Source organism: Glossina fuscipes, unplaced genomic scaffold, assembly GCF_014805625.2.
Source record: "Glossina fuscipes isolate IAEA_lab_2018 unplaced genomic scaffold, Yale_Gfus_2 2, whole genome shotgun sequence".
Classification (NCBI taxonomy): Eukaryota; Metazoa; Arthropoda; class Insecta; order Diptera; family Glossinidae; genus Glossina; species Glossina fuscipes.
In genome coordinates this window covers 723,490-740,936 of record NW_023998416.1, presented here as the reverse complement: position 1 = coordinate 740,936, position 17,447 = coordinate 723,490, and the positions used below count along the sequence as shown (strand labels likewise).

Genomic DNA, 17,447 nt, shown 5'->3' with positions numbered 1-17,447 from the left:
AAGTTATATCTCTTCGATATGTGAGATCGTATTCAAAATATAGATCTACATGGTCCAAATATCCTATGGTTATATTTTGAGGTAAATTGTAACGAAGCAATCATAAAATATTAAAAATTGGAATTCATCATTATATAAAGGCTTATTACCCGGGGGCCCTTATAAGGTGTGGATTATAAAAAATATATCTACGCGGTCCAAACTTGCTAAAGTCCATTTTAGTGTCAATTTATTATTATTAGCCAATATTCACCGTGAGGTATTAAAAGTTAACCGTTTTTGCTACATAAAGGCTTAGTTTCCATAGCAACGTTTACATGGTTTGGGGGATAAAAAATTGTCCCATCCCATCCAAATTTCTCACATCAATTAAATACATTGAAATTGTATTACTTAGCAACTATTGTCGAGAAATTTTGTTTTCATATAAGCACTTTTTTCAAAAGCAGGTCTTACATGAAGAGCGGCCGCAAAAGTAGTTCAGCCCAATGAGTTTTCAGTAGGATTTGGACCAATACATATCAGTGTCTCAAATTTTACTGTTACAATTTAAAAATTGCTATTTGTAAGTTAAACAGAACAATCCATTGAAAGAATCGGTTGATAGAACACAACTTGAGTCTATGTGGAATCTTTCCGGATGTTATAAATGTTCGCACAAACTTAAAATACCCTATTTGTACGCAATTGTCAATCAGCTGTTGATATATAAATTGTAGCTGAATATCGAAATAAATCAGTAAACTGCCCGGTACAGCAAATAGTGTGAAATAAAAAATATGAAAGAAGAGAATGAAGAACACTGCATTTTTCATGTGCGGACACTTTCAGACTCGAGTTGTTTTCATATCCTAAAGTGGTGGCTTAGATTGAATTTTAATAACTAAGCGAGGTATTCTCAAGTGTTTTTGCCTACAAACTTATTCTCACAATTCTTTCAAATTACTTTCGAAACAATCATTTCGTACGCAGTTCACAGATGTACAAGTGCATGTTTCTGCGTTTAATGAAACACACGTACTCAAGCAGCCGCCTATATGCTCACAATAATTTTTATCTCACTCGCAACCAACTTACTTGCTGTACGTAGACAAAAAAATATTTTCTGTTATTTTTTTAAGTGAAGAAAAATGTCACCTGAATGTGAATTGTTTTTAATGTTTCTATAGGGCATAAAAGTGTACTGTAAATATTGTATAAGTATTGAAGCGTTACTGTGAATTTTGCATCTCTATATGTGTATATGTTATATTTAAGGAAGAAAACTTGGGCTTACTCCCTTTTAAACCGAAATTTATATCTACAAGCAAATATGCGTGTAATTGTGTTTTGCGGTACTTAAATATGAATGAATGGAAACAACATTGCAACATTCACAAATTTGCATATATGTATATCTGTGTGTGTATGAATATATATAAATATACATATATAAATATACATATATATATGTAAATATAACATATGTGGGTAAAATTTATTATTTATTTATTTATTTATTTATTTATATTTTTTGTTATGAAAGTGTTGAAAAGTTTTTAGATGAAATTTTAAAGAAAATCTCATGCCAGTGTATATATGGTTTCATAATGAAACAAAACGATACACAACAAAAGTGCAGAAAATTGCTTGAGATGTGCATGTGTTTGATTGTGTTATGGTTGTTGTTGTTGTTGTTGCTGTCGTTTCTTCTTCCGAAATTTTTTTTTTGTTTTTTTTTTGTTCACTTTAAAAAGATTTTGATGCGTATACATTCTACAAAGTGAAGCTGAAAGGATAGGGTTTCTTTTAACATCATATTTTTCATCTTTCCCTTCCTTCCTTTGGGCCGCTTCTCTTGCTTTCTTTTTATCTCTTTCCCTTTCTCTCTTGCTTTCACTACATTTTATAAGTATTTTTTAAGTGTTGTGTTAATTCTTCTTACACTAGCTAGCATCTTACAAGTTGCATTGGGTGGGAAGACTATGTTGAGAATGTAAGGGAAAAAGTTCAAGGACTTGTTAACATTTATAAAGCAATTAAAATTTAAATGAGCATTTTGAGTATTTACTTGACTACAACAGCTAAATTTAGGTAGATGTGTATGGTTGCCTAAGCATGAGTGTGTGCATGATTGTACCTATGTATATATGCAACATACATATGTATATACTCATGTTTAACTAGTCTGACATTGTCCGTTTTATGTTTTGCGAATTTCGTTTCAGTTTCATTACTGACTGTCGTTTCGTAGCTTAAGAGTTAGTCAAGTGTGCAGAAGCCTTGCTTTTGTTAATATGTTTTCAAACATGTTTTGCTTAATTTGAAAACACTGTATGTTTTCTTTCTGCTTCTTCTTATTTTCACAACTTATACTTTTACTCGTCTTAACATCTTTAACGACGTTGTGTTCCGCATTAAATATGCAGGTTGATGTTACATTTTAATTATTAACTTTATTAGAAATTCATCAACGCACACAAACACGCGCACACACAAAAACTCACAAACACTCATAGCCTTAAGCTTGTTGCAAAATGTCCATACATTTAACATACTATGCTGAACTGTGCCCGGGTTATATGCAAAGTTACTCTTGATTGCTTATATGTAAGTTGTACGAAATGATGATTGGGCTTGATTATTAAGTCAGTCAAGCAATAGTTTAGCTTATTAACTTACTCTGTCTTTGTCTTTGTCCATCTCTCTATCCATATCTCTGACTCTGTCTATGTGCTTGTTTAACTATTGTTTCTTTCCCATCTGCATGCAGATGACATGTTCTTATAAATAGTTAATAGTATTTTAGTTTTAAGGTAAAATACTGTAACTAAGTAGAACATTGAAAGCAATCATAGATCTTAGAATACCTAAGGCTACATTTAAAAATAATCTGTTCTTCTACTGTTACTTTACTGCATTTGCAGAAGTTATTACTCGGACTAGACGGACAAGTAGCAGTGAAGTTGTACATTGCTTTTTAAATCCTCAAGTCTGAGAAAACAATCGCATTAAACCACATTGCAGGCAACTACAAGCGGGAAGATATGACTGTTCATACGGTACACTACTTGTCGTAAGCGCAAATTAGCTTTATGCGAGTGTATATTACGCCTAGAAGAACTTGGGTCCCTGAATAATTTCATTCATTAGCTTGACCCCGTCAGTCCGTCTTACGCAGATCTATGTCCTACGACGAATCTTATTGAAATTGGTTTGATTTAAAAAAATATAATCGACAGATCTTGGCGCCTGCTCCACGCATATTTGTTTTGTCTATATGTTCATATCTTTCGCCGAAAGTCGAAGGTGAAAAATGACATTTGAACAATCGGGATACATATTTTGAACCTTTTCCTTGCCTTCTCATGTTAACCTATTTTATCAAAAATAACACCAAAATGTCTAACAAATATAATATTTTATGATGAAAATCAGTATAAAATGTGGCTTGATATACATCCCTACTACCCTTTTATAAGTTTGTCATTATAAGTGAGCTTCCATACGGAAACAAGAAAGATAGGCGCAGAATTTTATTAGGAGAAGTGGTGTGAAGCACTTAGTACGACCATCATAATATTTCACTTTGTTCACTAATGTCTCGTCTGCCTGACCACTGGATTACGGTGTAGTAATTGATTGAATCAGGCATTTTCTGCCGTCGGTTGGTCCACAATATAACCGTTCCTATCATTTCCTTCTGGTGCCTATATGCTTGACTGCTTCTGAACATTGGTGTATCCACTAACAGTCACACATGTAAGCCCGATTACCGACATGCGTAACTGAGTATGAATTCGTTTTCATTGGAATGAATTACAAAAGCCTTGGAGGAAACTTGAAGAGTTAAACCGAAATTCTCCCAAAGCATGTAAGATAAACTAAGAATTGCCAATATTTGATTTAAATATTTGATAAAAGGATCCAAAGGTTTAATGCAAAAATGTTTACAAACGTGTGTCCTGCTTATTTGCCTAATGATTTATTCATTTATTTCTTTGAATTGAATAACCTTAAGTATAGGTCGAGATATTCCTTCCTTCACGGACGTAAAGCTTATGGTATTTTGCAGTGATACGTCATTTGCGAAGGAGTGAACAGTGTTTGTAATTTTTCAATGAATTCGTGCGAAAGAATGGAATAATGAATTCGTGGTCTTCTATGTTGTGAATCTTACTACTTAATTCAATTAGTTTTACTCTAATACTATAAGCTACGAAACTAGCGCGCAGGAAATGTCTTTAGCGGACTTGAGTAGCATTTTCATGCCGAATAACGGGCAAGCAATTGAACTGAATCCACCAGACACCACCAACTGCTTACTAATTTCTCAAGCCACAAATACTTTGTCCAAGTCATTTCAACTGAGGTGTATTAGAGCTTGCTATTCCTTGCAAGGAAACCCACGCTACTTATTTCTTCGCATTTCTCATACAAACATAAGCCTGCAGTCTTTGCAGCTAATTAGTTTAGCTAACTATTTTGTGCGGGAACGAATGTTGTGCTTATTACTTCTCTATTCTCTTTTTTTCTGCACATTTTTATAATTGAGTTAGGCTAACTTATTTAGATTTTTTTTTCGTTTATCTTTCTCTTACTTCCTTTCTTTGATTAATCCTTGAGCAATGTTACTAACAACTAGGTATTGTAATCCCACTATAATAGGCTTTTAAAAATGGCTTTATGTTTACACATCTCTCTCTTTTCTAAGAAGTCCTTTAAGAAGTTTTACTGTAAATGACAGGAGGACTATGTCATCAAAAATTCGACTTAGTTGATACAAAATGAGTCAATACGTAAAGCGGTGACGCTTGCATCAATATTTAGTTATCTTCGCACGTATGTGTCCAATTAGAGCTTTCTTTGTCTTTTTCTTTAATAAAATTTCAGAATTTTAACATTACGGCACATATAGAGCGAGATCAATGATCAACTTTACACTGCATAAAAGTACGGACGTCCTCCGCATAACATGGTTAATTCGTGACGCTTTACATTATAATATTCGCAAGTTTTGTGCAGTGTTGTGCTTTGCACGTCGGCGACGCCTGTATACTCTGGGGGGGACAATGTCCTCGTTTCGCCTTCACATATCTTTCGTTCGGTTAGGTCTATCAGTAAGCAAACAAAGACTGACGACGGGAATAGTGCACTCTGCTGAAAGCAATGTTATCGCCTGATATCCGCCAAATGTTGGGAATGCCAGGCCAGCGACTTCCGCCGAATGAACCCATCTTTGTTTTTATTAAAACAACGGAGGCGTCCGGTTTGTTTCTTCTTTATCGGGTCGTGACCATGGGCAGATCACACGGACAACTTAAATCTTCGTATCTGTTATTCCCAATTTCATTCAAGGTTACTTTATTTACAACCATCACTCGGTGGTTCTATTTTCTTCTTTTTTTTCCTTTAGATAGTTTTATGTATAGCTAAACAAAGAGCAAGTTATAAAGGGGAATTCAGCAGAGGTGTCGATGTAAAATGAAAACTAATCTAAACTACAATTGAATCGAATCAACAAAAGCAACAGAATGAAAAGACAAATGAAAATCTAAAATATCCTGTTGACCTTTTCTTTATTCTCTTTACATGTCCTACTCCGAGTAAGTAGCTGTACGTAGAAAATGATTTGGTAAATTCGGTCCCGCACTATAAATTTTCTTTCGAGAATATACGTACAGCACATATATAATATGAAGCTCCCTCTTAACTACTATTAGCTCTTAACTATAGCGAGTATACAAGGGATCGTGAATGCAAAGAAATTATACCGCGTATACGGCTAACATGGGGTGAGCTGTAATTAACATAACATATCGCAAAAAATGTCTTTAATCTTGTAATTTTCGAAAAGAATTTTCGAAAACGCGTATTACAAAATTTCACTCATTTCCTGTAAATCGTTTGAAATCGTTTTTATAGGAAACAATCTTGAATTCCTGCCTAAACATTGCTTGATTAGTTTTACGTGGAATTTTTTAATTACATTGATAGCTAGAATCGTGTGCTCGCTGTGAAAGCATTGCTGACTCGTTTCGTTTAGCATGCGTATGAGAAACAAATAAAACTTAAAAACAAAAAAAACAAAAAAAACGTTTTTTCTTTTTAATCTCACTCGCTTCTAATTAACTTTTTCAAATTAAACAAAAAACACGATACCATCTTCATTTGAATTCTGAACATATTTTTACACAACAAAGACCAGTTCACTATAAAAACCATGAATATGCATGAAATGTTTAAAGTGAAACGCACTCGAAAACTCTACTCTCTCTACTCTCTAACTTTTGCCAAGTTTTTCTCACTCACAAAATGAAATATTTTAGGTCCTTATCCACATCAACAACTATAGCACACAAATAACTATTTTTTTTGCTTTTTTTTCCCCCCTCTTCTCGAATAATGTTCCGGTTTCCGCGATTTTATCTGTTAGCTCTACTTCTTCTTCTTCTTCATCTTCTTTGTTTTGCATTTTATCTGCTATTTAGCTATAAAGTAAAAAAAAAAAAAAAAAATCTTATTCTACTAACTGTTTTTTAGGCTGTTACGCGATGTGACACATGTGCTTTGCGCAAAAGGAAACAACGATGAGAAGTTGAAACGAAAACGGAGGAGATAACAAACAATATGTACAGCTTCCTTAAATCATTCCAAAGTGAGGCTATTTTCGTTTGAATTAAATCTACGTATTTTCAGAAAAGAATAGAAAAAAAAAAATGAAAGAAAAACGTAAGTAAATGATGCGTTTAAAGTACTTAAGTATAAATTTAAAAGAAACCATTCATAGTGCTTTGTGCTTGAAATTATCTTTGCATTGTCTTAAAGCTATTTAAATTTATATCTTCCTTTAAAGGTTTGGGTGCATAATTCGATTCCAGACACAAGTTCAGGCTTAATATTGGGTTTTCTGTCAACAAGGCTAAGTCAGTCTTGGGTTTTATTTAGAGAAGGGCTAAAGAATATAATGAATCGTTTATCTGCAAACATCTTTGCAACGCGCTTGTTCGTCCAATTTTGAAATACTTTGTTGTGGCATGGGCACCGTACTATCAATGTCAAATCGATCGAATAGAGTTTGCTCAAAGAAATTTTCTTCTTTTTACCTGATCTGCCATGGAATCTTACTCCATTTCTTCCGCCATTAACAAGCAGACTTAAATTGATACGGTTACCATCTCTAGTTAGGAGAAGGGGAAATGATCCGGGTGGTTTTCATCGTTAAATTGACTCGGGGCTGAGTTTCCCCTTCTTACCTATTAGGCGTTATCGACCTTAATCTAATTACCCGTTTAGTCCGTAGTTAGCTTGCTTGGTAGACTTTGTAACAGGAACTATTATCGCCTTGATCAGTTTACTAATTCTATTAATTCCAAATTGAGAATTGTAGTACATTATGTCATTCTGAGTAATGTAATTACTTAAGTAATATAAATAGAAGGTCAGAATTAGATTATTTTCTCGTATTGATATTATTAGCGTCGTTATCACTATTATTTTGCGTCTTTTTGCTTGTAGTACTTTTACCTAAGAGTTGAAGTTTTGTTTCATTTTGAAGCTTCTTCTAGTTATTGGTTAAATTTAAATAAATAAGTAAAAGCTGTTTAATAAGTGTTCCATCCGGCATGTAGGAAATTGCTTTCTCTAAAAAACAAAAAGAAAAAAGAAAATGCTGAAACCAATTTTTTATAGCATATTTTCCGTCTCCTTGGGGGTGGAAATTCATTGCATAGATAGCTTGTTTTGCATAAGCGAGAATGAAAAAAAATATATTTAATTTGTTTCAATTGAATTCGATAAGTACGCACTGTCATGATAGCTGTGATTCGGCTTCAAATTATTTTATGTTTTCCTTTGAAAACATTTTCAAACAAATAAATTGAAACCGTTCGCAATTCATAGTTCGCTCTTAGTTTTCTTGCATATTCACGATAAGGAATAACTGAAGTTCAAAGCAACTTAAAGGGAGGCCAAGTTCTTCTACTCCTGGCTTTAAGCTTTAAGTATTATAAATCGAAAATGTTTATCTATACCTGAATCCTTCCCGGTAACGGAAACCCACTTTTCAGAAGCTATCGCGAGTTCGCTGCTCACAGAGTTCCTTTCTGAGTAATCAGCGGAGCCTATGGAGGCTCAAGATTTACCATAAGTCTGTGTTGTTATTCCTAGTCTAGGTCCGCGATGGAAAAGTTCGAATAAAGGAGTAACTATAACAAATTCGTGTAATGCCAATAGCCCTATGTATTCCAATCGGAATTAGAAATATAGTGCGACTATGGTAGTGAGGGTGTCCGTCTTATAAAGTCGCAGGCATAAAGAATAGCCGCAGGCGTAAAGAATGACCGCGTGCGAGCGACGGGAATGAAAGTATGCAGTTTTCGATGCGAATGGAATTTCGAAGACATAGTGACATCAGGTCTTGCGCACAAAGTATAGCTTTATGCATTTTGTTTATCGGAAAGACGGCATGGAGGCGACAGAGAATCTTTTCACGATGTCTGCGGTTACCTCAACTGCGGGTGCATTCACTTTGACCAGGGACGGGGATCTTACTCAAGCTTTCATATCTGGCACTGGAGGCTCTTTCAAACTGGGAAATCCGTCTGACTAAGCTCGCGACGTTAGTGCTCAGAGCAATTTGTGCATGATTCCTAAGTAAGTTCCCATCGCAAGTGGGAAGAAATTCTGCGGAAATAGTGTTCAGCATGTAATTTAACTTTCTTGTCGAGAACATGATTGCCAGCTTAATAAAAGAGAAGTCAAATATGAGCCGTGAATAATGAAATTTTCCATAAAAAACTTGACATTCTCTAAAAGGTATCAGTTTTATAAAGGAAGTCGGATGCCACTTATACCCATTAGCACCCTCATGTTGCAATAGAGAAAGATGGAGTAACTCTTGTAAAAGACAAACCGTCATGTCGCAATGAAGAAAGATGGAGTAACTCTCGTAAAAGACAAACCGTCATATTGCAATGAAGAAAGATGGAGTAACTCTCGTAAAAGACAAATTTTTCAAACTTTTTCAATTATTTAAGTACATTAAATTTCTTAACTTTTCAACATGACATTTAATAAATGTTAACATGAAAAGGAAATATTTTCATTAAAGAGAAATAAAAAGCAGAGAACAAGAAAAAAAAAGATTTCCGTCGTTAAAAGAAAATGCGTGTATATCATAAAAAGCTTTCAACCACCACAGGTGGCTGGCTAGTAATGAAAAGCAGTTAAGCATCTTTTCTAAAGCCTAAATGAGTGAAGCGAGCGAATAAAGGGCTTAGAGAGCGAGGAGAAGGGTTGTGAGTTGTGCGTAAAAAGTTATAACATAAGTGAAATGGGTCTTTAAATGCACTCCGTGTTGGCTGTTGTGAAGAAAGTGTTGCTCTTCTCCAGTCTTTGGGTTTATGTTTTCAAAAGTTTTTAAATCTAAAAAGAAAAAAACTTAATTTTTTTTTTTTTCTTTCATTTTGAAAAGCATATAAGTGAAGTGTATGTTCGCGTTACTCTTTGTATTTTTACATGTTTTGTGTATATATTTCTGCTTCTGTTTGTTTTTTTTTTTTTTTTTTTTTTTTTTGTTCATCATAGTTTATCATGCTTGATGTTTGTGTTGACTTTTGACAGATGTCTCCTTTTACACCAGAGCGCTTAGTTTGTTTATTATTATTATTTTTTTTTATTTTATTTTTTATTTTTCTTTTTCGCAATTTCCTGTGTGTGTGTGCAATAGTAATATGTTTGTGACACTTCCAGCTCTATGCAGCATTTGTTGTTATTCCTCTTTCTTTTATGGTTGTTCGCAGCCTTTTTGTTTCATATGCTGTCAAGTTTTTGTGCGCCGAGATTCTCTCACATTAATTCTGCATTTATGCTTAAATTGGTTAAAGCAAGTTTCGCTGAATGGTTGCGCACTCTGCATAAATTAATGTCAACGTTTATTGCATTTTTAAGGTTTTTATGTTTTATGAGGTTAAATGATTAATTGTTCTTTTTTTTTTTTCTTTTTTTTTTTATATAGTTTCTTTGCAACATTGAAAACAAAAAAACTATAAAATTTTTTGTTATTTATTTAATTTTCTTGTACTTTTAAGTTTTTTTCTCTTTTTTTCTTTTTTTAATTAAATTTGCTTGAAACTCTTTTCAATTGTTCTCTGCTCGTCCGAATTCTTAACTTAGAAAATGATACCGAGTTTTAAATTAAATTTTTCTTTATTTTTTTTGTACATATTGCTGGATATCTAGATTTCATTTGTAAACAGGCCATAACAACGTATATATCAATATCTATGTCCATATATAACTGTCGATATTTTATTGAACGTCCCCTTTGATTTACACACATGCATACATATATTTTGTTTGCTGTTAGTTACTCCTTTGTCATAGCGTATATTGTTGAGTTCCATTTCTATAGTTCGCTGCATACATGTTTTGTAAAATTTATTAAGAGAATTTTCAAACAGAAAATCAGGTCAATAATCAGAAAGTGTTTTATATGCGTGTCAACGCAGAAAATCAGAAAGAATGCTAGAACTTGAAATTTTGTATGCTTTATGTATGTGACTTCAAATAATTTTTCTTGATTTGTTGTTCATCTCTCTGTTTGTTTTTCTCTCTTTCTCTCCCTCCTCTTTTTCTGTTTCTTTTTGGGCTAAAAGAAGAGTATTTTTCCAATTATTTTGACTTTCTAACCTACAAGCTAAAGAAAATTTGTAAAGTAGTTAAACCATTCAGTTATCATAACAACTCGTTTGGTTTTCCTCGCAATCAAACGGTTCTATCGTAAGACAATTACTATTTTTCAAGAAATCTTTTAATGTATTCTCGAATTCAAATTAGTACATCTCGAATAGTTGAAGATTTGAAGTAATACTTTTTCAGCAGTTAAGAAATGTTAAAAGCATTAGCAAACTTGAATCACTTTGTGTTAGAAAAAAAAGTGAAAGTTATTTATGCAAAGTACTTTAAAACTAGAAATATTTTCTTTACAGTTTTTCTCTTTTTTTTTTTTTCTTTTAACAAACGTTTGTAGATGTATTAAGATTAGGCTACAAAAAACTTGTACGAAATTTTGAGACTTTATTGGTTTTCTTTTCTCTAATGTTTTCAAATACTTCCTGAACTTAACTGAATGAAAGTCATAAGAAAAATTCGAGATTCACTTGTTCATTTGAACAAGGCTTAGAAATGCTAATAAAATATATAAAAGGATTTGCAAATAACTACCAATGATTAAATCGATTATCCTATTTAAGAATATAGCCTGTTAAGAATATGCCAGTAATCTCTAAAGCAGGCAATTATTTAACACAACTATCGAATTCTCGTTTTCTACTTCCAAACGAGAAAATCAAGAGTTTAAAAGGAACCCTAGGCTAAATAATGTGGAACTATTTAGGTATTGGTATTAACTCCAATCAGACAACGATAAGCCTTTAAGGTTCATTTATATTTTGCACTTAAATTTCTTGGTTTCTTTTTTTTTTTTAATCAACAATTAACACCAACAAAAGAATACCTCAAAATTTACATTTAGTCATAATTTCAAAATTCAATTTCTTTTTCTAAGAAATCTCGATAGGCATTGGTAGGTGAAAAGAATTGTAGAAAATTAGCTAAATCGGTCAAAAGATATACCTTCAGTTCACCACAAACTGAAAACACCTCTACTTTCCGAGATTTTGGTCAATGCCTATTAACTATAATAGAGCAGTCGTATGAATTTCAGTTTTCGTTATATGAGAGGCGGTTCAAAAATTGCCCCAGCCAAAGTTTTCATACCACTCTGGAATGGCAGAAAACTACCACTTAACCACTTTTGCCGAGAAATTTTGAAATTATTTTCCATATAACGAGTTTTCAGAATATGGCATTGTATGGGGTGTGGTCAAAAAAGTAGAGCGATCCGAAACATTTTCAAGAACGGTCATCCTTAGGTCAAAACACGTGTGCTTAACAAATTTCATATAAATATTTCAAGAATTGCGACCTGTCGCTTGAACACAATTTCGTAAGGACAGATATCAGACGGACAGGCAGGCTTAGATCAATTCAGAGTACGATGCTGTATCGATCGGTAAAATGAAAGGCGGGTCTTCATGAAGCCCTTCTGCGTGTTGCATAGCTTACTTTACACTGTACCCCAAGTGCTGTAGGGTATAAAAATCCAATACGATACGTTTTCAAAACAAGAAAATCCTTTGGCAGTCATTAGATTTTGAACCATATTTTGAAAAGATCTTTCAAGACGACAAATTTTGACTTGCAGAGCTCAGGGAATAAAAGGATTGCTTTGCGAGACCTGGTGCGGCTCTACATTGTTGCCGGCAGTCTATTTTTTTTAAGACTAATTTCTCCGCAAGTTGATAAATCTTATCCTCCCTTTCTTTTTTTATATAAAGTACGCCCATATATATATATATATATATATATATATATATATAGATATACTTATACTTTTATTGCTTATATGGAAACACTGGACTTTACAATGAATTTAAAATTAGATAAGTTACTGTGCGACATTGTGGAAGTTGTGAATTACATTCGCACCTACCCTACCAACTAAAAATCTTAAGCGTTTGCGTATTACATATATTTAGTTCCACACACGAATATTTACGAATAAGATAATCAGCTTTATTTGGCAAAGTATCTTTTCATATATAGTTAGCTTTTTTTTTTTTTGATATGTTTTTTTTCTCTGGTTTATTTTTTAACAGCCACGACGTATAGGCGTCATTGTAATGATTATCAAAATTGCCAGTTTTGCGGTTTGCAGAAAAGATATGATAACATCATCGACTATCTTCAATTAATGTCATCAACATTATTATCGTTATTTTCATTCTTATCGTTATCTGGTGGTAATCGGAGTGAAAAGTCCTTTGTGTAGAGCTTAATGTAAATACTGCAATCAATATCAATACTTGTTTATGGTCTGGTTGAATGAATCTCTGCCTGCATATACATCTTTACGTGTGCGTATATGGTGACGAAAGTGCTTATGCAAATGTACGCAAAACAATGTTTTTTTTTTTTTGTTAAGTTTAAACACAAGTTTATACTGGTACTTATACTGACGGTGTCCTTCTATTTGACTACACTACCCTAACATGCACTCACAAAATGCAAAAAGTTTGAAAACAAAAATGTATTGATTACAGTTCGAAAGCAATATTCACAAATACAAACGGACTTAGAAAGTAGATAAAAAGAGTTTTTAAGTTTTAGTTGTGCGGGAAAACACATTTTTACAAATAGAAAGAAAGGAATTCTTTCAGCTAATTTTATATCTTGGTTTCACTACTTTTGCACAAACTAACAGTAGAGAATATAATAAGTTTGTTAAATGCTTTTGATCAACAGTGTTAGTAGGATAATTGAAATCAACTCTAAAACATAAAAGAACTGAGATAGAAAACCGGACCGACTTTTCGGTCTGCTTCGGTCTTCTAAGCTTGAATGCAAAACAACTTTGAAAAAGTGCTTATCCTGCTCACAAATGCGACTCGAACTCCTAACACACCTAAAGAAGCCCTGCAGGAGGGAAGTTTCAAAACAATGCTTGTTACCGATAACTTTCTACGACTTCTACATATGATATGAAATAATTATATTTCGTCTCCGATAAGTCATTTGACACTCCCTCAATTAATTCAATTCTTAACCAATTCCATCTATGTGGGCAAATAGCATAAGCAGGAAGGCATTTAAAATTTAGCCAAAATAAATTAAAACGTTTCCGTCGGATGAAGCTGACTACTCAATAGTCTACACCACTTTTAGAACTACATGTTCACGAAAATACCAAAAATTAGCCAAATTTTAAACTTTTTTGTGTAAGAATATATATGTATTTGTGGGAGGAGTTTCAAGATACGTTTCATCATCAAATTTGCCTACAATCAATTTTTGAGACTATTGCAGTTGGCCAAACAATATATCTAGAAAGAAATATCTAGGAAATAGAATCCTATAAGTTGAACACAGGAATACATGCGTAGCCATCAGGAAAAAAAAGAGACAGGTAAACAAATACAACATAAAAGGAAAGTCAGACAAACCGACGGAGAAACAAAAGAAAAGAGAAGCTTCACTTGATTCGATTCGACTCGATTCGATTCAGTTTATAGCGAACCGACTGATTTGATCAAGGCTGAGTCTATCCAGAAACATTCCACAAACTGTGTACTTTTATGTAGTAGTATTAGTCTAGAGTATAAATATTGTGTTGATCGAACCTCTGCTTTTTGGGTGTGCACGAAAGAAGAATTCTATCTTTTTAATTCATATGACTGACATATGATCGAAAGATCAAATTCGAAAACAATTGCTTTATTGGTCTAAAACGTTAAAATCCTTTGAACTCACCTCAGACAACGATTTGAAAACAAAAAAAAGAAAGCAATATCTGAAATGTCTTTACTGTTACCTACTGTTTCCAACGCCACCAAACCACGGAAGGATGGAGGTAAACTCGTTTTGGTTTTTTTCGTAATGCATGTAGCATTCAAAAGGTAGCTTCAGAGATCCTGTAAAGTGTATTCTTGATCAGCGTGAAATTCTGAATAGATTAAGCGATCTCTGCCCATATGTGCGTCCGTGTGTGTGCTGTTGGCGCTCTCCTGGTCGCAAAAATGAAGATGTCGACTTCAAATTTGTTGGAAACGTTGGAAGCTTCTGCAAGCAGGTTGCTTCAAATTGGTCAGAACAGAAGCCCGCAGCGGGGCAACTTTGTTTTTTTTTAAATTTAAAAATTTGTGGGTTTTTGCTCGTTACAAAGAAATTATAACAGTTAGAAGGCTGATAAATTGCACATTTACTTAACGAGACACTCTACTCTCCATGTACAAAACGGATCAAATCGGCCATGCCCCCAAAAAGTTACAAGTGGTTACACTTAATTTTTTCCCTTTTTTTTTAAGGTTTTATACTCTTTTATCATACCGCGAACAAGATCGAATATTTAAAACTATTCCTATACGCTACTTAAATGGAGATATTGTTATGAAATTCGCTTTTACTAAGATACAGTTCGTATCACTAAATCGTGGATATTTTGATCAAGAGAAATGCACTTCAAAGTTCTTTTATTTTACTACTTTGTCTTTCACAACAGTAGGAATATTTATTTACGATTTATTTTGGCCGTACTCTCAACTTCTACGTTCTTGCCAGACTAACTCTACTTTTCACAAATATTCTATTTATATACAATTTTACAAGCATCTTACTATACCTAAGAAGAAGAGCTCTTACTCAATAAGCTAGTTACTACCGAGGAAATATATTGAATGGTATTTAAGTACAATGAAGGTAGTAATCTAGCGAGTGCATGGTAGAGTGCATTAGACTAGTCTACCATGTTCAGTGCAAGACCCGAGACCTATATATCTTGAAGAAAAGTAGTTCATTGGTGTTAGCTACCAGGAAAGTATGGAGGATCCGAAGCAAGTACGGTTGTTTTTAACAAACGCCCAAAGTATGCCATAAGGCTTTGCAAAATAAACTGGGAGCCACGGGGGTCAGGAAGCTCGCCTCACAAAGCCACGTATGCCTGCGGGTATATGATGGACTTTGTCCTTAAGTCGTAATAAATAAATAAATTAATTATACTAATAATGCAAAAAGGAATTGACGGACGGCTTTCCCTTTGGCCGATTGATAGAAAATGTCTGGTAAATTAATTAATACATGCAAAAATGGAAAAGGGATATGACGAATAAGTTTTCCCCTTTTACCTATTTTTACTTTTGAACACATGTCACGGATGCCTGCGGGTAATGGTGGTAATTGATCAACAGCACAGTGGAAGCCTTATGGCGGAAGCAGTCAGTTGATCAATTTGTGAGTCCTGACTGCTTGGGTGCGGCCCTTCGGGGAGTACTCGTGGTGGTTGTGGTTGGCGAGTTCCTAGCTAAAATGGAACAATTGAGTGCAGCTAGGCCTCGCCATTCACCAGAGTGGGGTTTATTTTTCCATACACAATAAACTGTTCTGGACTCTGGTGCTGTTTAGGCCCCTCCTCTGTGGGGATTGTCTAACTCGCCAGGGGGCGTAGTACGCTTAAAAGTGGTTTGGGCCACCGTGGGGTTAAGCCTTACAGGCAGGAACCCACGTTAAACCCTTGCCACAAATTCTATACCTAAATTTATGGTTTTATTTCTAATCCCAGCCTCGTTTCCATTGGCCTGCAGCTGCATTAGGCGACTGCGAATGCTCATTTGGTTTTTCCTTCTTTAGGGAATTTATTATTACGAAAATTACTTAGCCGACATTAACTGAATTTGGGATTTTCGTAACAATATATATTATCTGTCTAGAAATGGCGACCTGGTGGATTAATTTTTTTTTTATAATATCAGCGATGTGGGTGCTACATAAAAAAGCTTGGAGAGTAGAATGCGAAAAGCATAGCGGTGGGTATACGAGATTCGGCCTCTACTTACTATTATTCGAATCATCAGTTAAGTATTGACATCATACCTATACAATGTCATTATGAGCCATCAAGCTTAAAATCTTAAGAGTCAATGGCCATGTTTAAAGTACCACATAATTTAAGCATTGTTGGTTTTTACTCGTAAAAATGTTGTAAATAAAATATAAATTATTCTGTTCCATCATAAAAAGCACTTTCTAAGAAAAAGGCAAGCATGGTGCCTATCATAAAAATTCTCTTTAAGCCGAAAACAATTTGCTAAGCATCTGAGTACATTTCTACACACATACGCATGTATTCACGTTATTGGTGTTAAAGCAACTTTCTTTGTATTGTTGATGGTGTTGAGAGAAGCATTAAACTAAAGCAAAATTCTCTGGTGAAAAGGGAAATAATTCTCGCATACATTTAATACACGTCAGCGATAACTTGCATATATTAATTTCGACGTTTCGTTTGTTATGCCTTGAAATGATCAAAAGAGAGATTTCCATAAAGTTTCCTTATTTGTGGTTAGGAACACCTTCTGTATTGATTTACGTTTCAGTGCTTTTGTCCCTTTGAAAGTCTTCTGAAGTCTTTTCTGCCATTGCATAATAATTCACGTCCAAGTAAGATCGATATTGGGTGCCTGCCTGTAATCCATGAAAAATTGGAAAAATCATGATGGAATTTATGATATGAACTTTGACTGGAACTGGACCATCGAAAGATCAGAGTGAAAAGTCAGGCTAACAAAGGTTTTGCAAAAAAATTTACAAAATTTTGCTTTCACGTTAATGACGAAAGAATTGTAGCTGACATATAGATGTATAGGGCTTGAATTTCGCTCAACCTATCGAATTTCGTTGTATGTTTGCGAATGCCAGTATATTTGTATACATAAGTAAATGCTTTGAAGCGCTAGCAAATTTTGTGCTTTTCTTTTTCGGGCACATAAGTGGAAACATAGCCAGGTTTTATACTATACAAGAAGTTGTTTATTATATATATATATATATTCCTACGTGTATTCGTTTGCTTC

The 17,447-nt window shown here is 33.9% G+C and overlaps 1 protein-coding gene and 1 long non-coding RNA gene across 8 annotated transcripts in view; one reads left to right on the top strand and one right to left on the bottom strand.

Annotated features, from left to right (window-relative positions):
* LOC119634189 (neuronal acetylcholine receptor subunit alpha-7) overlaps positions 1–17,447 on the bottom strand; it is a 293,482-nt gene that overhangs the window by 183,145 nt on the left and 92,890 nt on the right. The window lies entirely within an intron of this gene.
* Positions 1–17,447, top strand: part of LOC119634193 — a 223,050-nt gene that overhangs the window by 204,855 nt on the left and 748 nt on the right. The gene's annotated exons all lie outside the window — the stretch shown is intronic.